The following is a 6,388-nucleotide window of genomic DNA, read 5'->3' on the forward strand; positions in this document are numbered from 1 at the left end:
GATGTTCAACAAAGGCTTGTGAATTTAATTACTGCCAGAGTGCTGCCAAAGCATCTATCTGCAATCTTCGGGTGGGCAGGAGCCCATCCCCACCACTGCCAGCAGCAGCACGAGACTACACAAAGTTTGCCGAGCCGGGCAATCCGCATCAGAGCGCAAGTGTGCGTTATTTGTAAACGCTGCTCCTCTTCGTTTTACTTTGGGAGAAGCCCCTCATTCCTACATCTATATTTAAAAAAGAAAATCCGTTTTCACCCTACTTTGCCATTTCCAGCACAGTGCCATTGTCCACATGGAAATCCACAAGCTGCCCGAAACGGCCAACCTCACTTCCTGTGTACAGGTTGCCTAGCAACTGTTACCGAAGCCCATTGGATCATCCATTGTTTATCCGTGAACGGGCCCCGCCGGAAGGCGCAAGCCGGCCCACTTGCTGAAGGCACACTGATAAAGGCTCTGGCCTGTCTGGGCCTGTCCGTGACAGAACGTGCCCTTGTGCCTCATGGTCGTCATACAACCGTGAGTACTGTGCCACTAACTATTTTGGTATACACCCCACCGTGAGTATCATCTGCTGTTGTATGCTGCATCATCCCGCCTTTGTATCATACCCACGTGTGCCACGATAAGTCCAGCAGTCCCAACACCCATTCAGCCACCATAAGGCATCACCATGAACTTCCTAACATGGGCTAAATTCAAAAATCATGGTCTGCTTTACCATACTCTGATCAGCCCGATCACCACGCCCGATACCAACGTCTTTTAGCCTCAAACAGTGCATCCGGCCCTCTGTGCTCGACCCATTCGTCATTTCGCCGGCATCTCGTTCGCCTTAGCCTGCACCTTTCTCGAGCGCACTGTATTAGTATATGGATTCTTTACCCGTTACATGTACTAGACAACGCGACCCGCGCCCGCAGCATACCTTCAAGTTGATCTGCATTAGCGCAATCCTGGTACTGGTGGCATTCGTCAAGTAATAATTTCACATGTTTATCCACTAATGAATGCAATATTCTACCTGTAAACTTAGCACTAAGGCGCTGTTTGTTAATCCTACTCTTTGTAGACCTCCATGTGGAATGCATATTGCCTGCCTGATCATCAATATTGTGTACTGTATCTCACCAACGTATGTACTTTGACTTGTGATTCCATCATTTTACACAGAAATACGAAATACTCACTGCCAGACTAAGTTTAATCCTATTTCATTTTGAAGTGTAATGTATCTATCAGTCGCGTGCCCCCACTGAATTTTCGCCTTTTAGCCAAAGCAATCTTACTTGCATTCTTGTACCAATGTGTAATTTATCCCACAACTACGTGCCCTGTTGATTTGTGCGCCTTAACCTCGATATATTTCTGCCATTACCGACTACATAACCATGCTAAGCCTTTTACTCGCCACCATGTTTCCATTTTGCATTGTAGAAGACTGCCTACCTTGTACAGGAAGCTACTTTCTCCTTCAGGGTAACGGCCTCACCAGAATGGGTTGCCACAGGCACCATCATATCCCTTGTCCTACCCCATTCATACCCTCTACTCCACCTTTCCCACCTACTCCGGACCCTAGTAACATTCAAAATAGCACAAGGATCCTTAATAATCTAGAGCCCACGACCAGCACCCTAAGGACTGCCATAAAACTCATTCCTACCAACCTGGACACCACTGCCTCCTATCCTATCACGGGTAACACTAGACTATGGAGTCTAGGATCGTGCACAAATCGGCTCAATCGAACTCACAATGCATCGCCTACCAAGTCAATGCAGCAGAAGCACAACCCCCTCCTCAACTGCAAACCTCACAAGACACCACCTCTAGCTGCGCTGAACAACCCCACAGCATTCTAGCATTGCAGGCACCTACCACTACCATTTTGCTTCCTACAGAGCCACCACCTAACTTCAAAGGCGCTCTCATTAATGCCCACTCACTCGGAGCCCTTGCTATTGAGATCCATGATCTTATCACTGAACAACAATTGGACCTGCTAGTAGTTAAAGAAACCTGGCTGCACCAAGCATCTGGCCCTTTACTATCCCTTGCCATCCCACCAGATTATAATATTATCAGGACGGACATATCTAATGCACAAGGAGGCGGCATGGCCATAATAGCTAAAACCAATGTGCAAATTAGATCCTGCCCCCTTGAAGAAATGGTAGGTTACGAATTTCTCATAGCCAAATTCTCACCCAGCCCTAAAACAACAACGAACATTTTGGCCATTTACAGATCACCTAACATTAACTCCCACCCGGACCTAGACTTCCCGCTTCTATTGGCACCTCATATCAAACCTAATACCAGATGCATTATCCTAGGTGACATCAATTTAGGTTTCAACGATAAGCAGGATCATAATCCCTAAACCCTCCATGCTGTCCAACACATGCACTTTACACAAGTAGGGAAGGCATCTACCCATAACAAGGGAAGAACACTCGATTGGGTATTCACGCTTAACTCCCAGGTATCTATCGAGTCAATCACACCCCTTGACTGAACCGACCACGACTGTATCAACTTTACTATTATCAATAATGAGACCTGTGCCCCCAAGACCATGACAACGTACACGTTTGAATCAAGAAACATCCGTAAGCTATCAGCGGACAACTTTTCCCCATTACTTAGAGATGCCCTTTCAACCTATACTGCCATAATGGACAATCCCTGCAGTCTCACAACTACCATTCACTTAGTAGCACCATTCTAACCAAAACTCGACGGGTCGACAAACGCTCAAGATTTTGGTACAATGAAGAACTAGTTGTGCCGAGGCAGACTAAAACATCCCTTGAACACATCCATAAAAAATCTCTCACAACAGACTTGGCTAATGCATTCATAGCTGCCAATAAAATGTATAAAGCAGCAATCATAACCCACAAAGCTAATGCTTACAACACTCGTATTAATAACGCCACCTCAAACTCTAAGGAGCTCTTCACCATCCTTAGAGAACTGGAAAATCCAAACCCAGTCACCACCCTGGTAAACTCCAGCAAAGAGTGGTGCACCCCTATCCAAAATGCGTTAACTTCCAAAATTGAACTACAAAAGAAAATCATCACAAAAAGAAAAATCTTAGCTGACAAAAACATTACTGAATCCACTCTCAATACAACGGATGATAATACAAACATGCTAATGCATTTTTCTCTGCTTACCCAAGACTCTGTGTTAGACACCATCTCCAAACTAAAAGCATCTAACTGTAAAGAGGATCATTTCGCAGCACATTTAGCCAAACTATGTGGCCCCACTCTCACTCCTATAATCACTAACTTTGTGAATGCCTCGCTCAATACGAACACAGTGCCAGCGAGTATAAAAGAAGCATGGGTGACCCCTCTTCTGAAAAAACCTTTGCTGGACTCAACAATACCTACAAACTACCAAACAATAACTACGGTCCCATTTCTGCTTAAGATCATAGATAAAATAGCGTACACCCAAATTCAAGCCCATCCAGAACAAAACCAACTCATGGGAACTAGACAATTGGGATTTAAGTCTAACCATAGCACTGAAGGTGCTCCTTGATCTGAAAATCTAGATGGACACCATCAGGGACGCGGTAAACACTGTATCCTGCTGCTGTTAGATCTATCGGCAGCATTCGATCTAGTGGACCATGATAAACTATGTGTTACACCAGCAAATTATTTTAGTTTCTCCAAATATGCCACCCTATGGGTGAAATCCCTTCTAGCTGAACATAAGTCTAAAGAGGCTGCAGATCCCATCCCAGTCCCCATCGGGTTACCTCAAGGGTCATGTCTCTCACCCTCCCTATACAATGCGTACACTAAGCTCCTCTTCCCTGCCTTGGATGCTATGGGTGTCATCTACACTAACTTTGCAGATAACACCCAGATCCTCCTACCGATCACTGGAAACTATGACCATGACACAATGACCAATAAAATATACGCAATAATACAAAACTGGATGGCTCTGAATAGCCTATACCTCACCGATGAGAAAACAGATTCTCATTGTGGGCTCCCAATTTAAAATGCACACCCTCCATTTGGATTATACATCTATTAACATTAATGGTACTCTGATTCCAGTCTCAAAATAAGTAAAAATCCTATGAGTCTACCTAGATGCTTATTTAACTATGACGAAACATGTGAATGCTCTATTCTCTTCCACCTCCTATACATCCAAGTTAATAGCCCTAAGTCGCCAGTTCCTCTCGGCCACAAACTGCATCACCTTAGTCAGGGCATTGATATTATCCAGGTTGGACTACTGTAATGTACTCCTACTAGGGACTTCAAATACCAACCTAGGTAAACTATAACTCATGCAAAATAAAGCGCTACGAGCAGCTCTAGGGCTAAAAAAGTCAGACCACATCTTTAATACCAGGAGGGAGAACCACTGGTTACCCATTAAGGCCAGAGTTATTTTCAAATCTCTGTGTGTCACCCACAAATGTCAAGCCAAGAAAGCACCCAGTTAAATTTATAATTTAATAATTAAAAAATAATCCAATAGAACGCTCAGACCCAATAAAAACTCGCCCCTTGTGGTTGCTCACTACAAAAGCTCCAGAGCAGGCGAAAGTAGCTTCCCAGTCATGGCCCCTAAAAACTGGAATGCCCTTCCCTTAAGCATCAAAAATGAAGAATCCTTCCAGTGCTTCATAAAACTTCTAAAAACTTGGTTGTTCAACCAATTTTAGAACGCCCAGCCAACATTAGCTAGCCACCCGCTGCCCTAGACAAAACACCTTCTATAAGATGACCTTTTGAAAAACACTTGCTGCGGAAACCAAACCAAAAGGCATACGTACACATCTGAACATCCCTATGTGCGTAATAAAAGCAGTGAGGTCTAGCTAATCGGGATGCAGGGGTATTTAATGATAAGCTGACCTTAAATCAAGAAGGGAAAATTTAGCTGCAGACAAATCCAATATCAATTAATCTATTTTCAGCGATCACATTTTTGTTTAAACCCCTAAAGTCAATGCATAATCTTACAGCCCCATTTGCTTTTGGCTTTCCTTGCCATTACAACATGGCTCGCCCATTGCGATGCATCTACTGGTGTGATCACTCTCTCCTTCACCATTCGCTCAAGTTCTATCTCAACCACTTTCCTAAGGGCAAGAGGCACTGTGCTTACTTTTTCTACGATGGGAATGACATTGTTCTTCAATCTGATCTAATGCATACATTGTTTCAGACACCCTACTTTGTTAACAAATATTTGTGTAACCCATGAAGAAATGTCTTTACTCACAGTATTGCATTTGACCTCACGCTAACAGATCTCTTAGTTCAGTGTTGCATTTGACTCCACTGTCACAGCTCTGACTCTCCTTGTTCTTTACTCACCCACAACTGACTTAAACACGGGGCACTCCGAATTGGGATCTATCTCTGTGCCACTTGGCTACTCCATGAAAATACATCTCCACCATCATTGGTCACATAGACCTTGCCCTTGGCACTTGTCCTTTGACAACTGAGTCCAGCATGTTATTCCCATATTATGTGGATGGGATTCTCGCCATAAGCATCGGCTTTAACGTTCACCTCCTTCAGGATGCAGTATATGAACCTAGACTCCCAAGTGTCTCTCCTGATTAGATTGTAATCAGACCCACTGTCTATTAGCATCAAACCCTCGACACCATTAATGGTGACTAACTCCCTGGGTTTCTTCAATCTCATCCCCATCACAGCGTTCACTACCTGAATCACTCTCACACCATCATAGTAATCAGAATCTGAGTCCCTGTCCTTGCTCTCATTCTCTTGAACACTCCTAGGTTTGCCAGACATCCTGCATCACTTTGCTAGATGTCTCCTGAGCCCACATAAACAGCATTCCACATTTACAGCTGTGAACTCTTTGAAGTTAGCAAATTATTAGGTGCTCCCACACCAAAAACGTCTTCTGTTGCTGCCCTGTAGAACAATCTCCTTGTTTCCCTATTTGTCTTCTTGGCTCCCGGTTTTCTTTCCTTCCTTTCTAACGCTTGGATTTGCGGGTATCATAGTTCCTTTCGCTATTCCTGCTACTTTCACCTTGACCTTTGACAGACGAAATCACACTGACCCCTGTTGCACCTTTCTCCCCCTGAAACTTATCACTCTCAATGCTAAGTTGCTTAATGCACAGGGCGGTGTGCTCAACCTGTTTTGCTGTTTAATTTATCCTGTCTAGGTTAGGGTCCCTCTCCTTCCATAGCTCCTTTCTGATCCAGGCATCTGATCATCTTTTGCTCACGTATGTGTTCATCATAACAATGTCAACAAAACCGACACTTGATTGCGATGATCTGTGGGGAACTAGCCAATCCCTCTGCAGTCTCCTCCTACCATCTCCTTCCGAGGCCCTCTGC

Source organism: Ambystoma mexicanum, chromosome 4q (genome assembly GCF_040938575.1).
Source record: "Ambystoma mexicanum isolate Mex_15411 chromosome 4q, UKY_AmexF1_1, whole genome shotgun sequence".
Lineage (NCBI taxonomy): Eukaryota > Metazoa > Chordata > Amphibia > Caudata > Ambystomatidae > Ambystoma > Ambystoma mexicanum.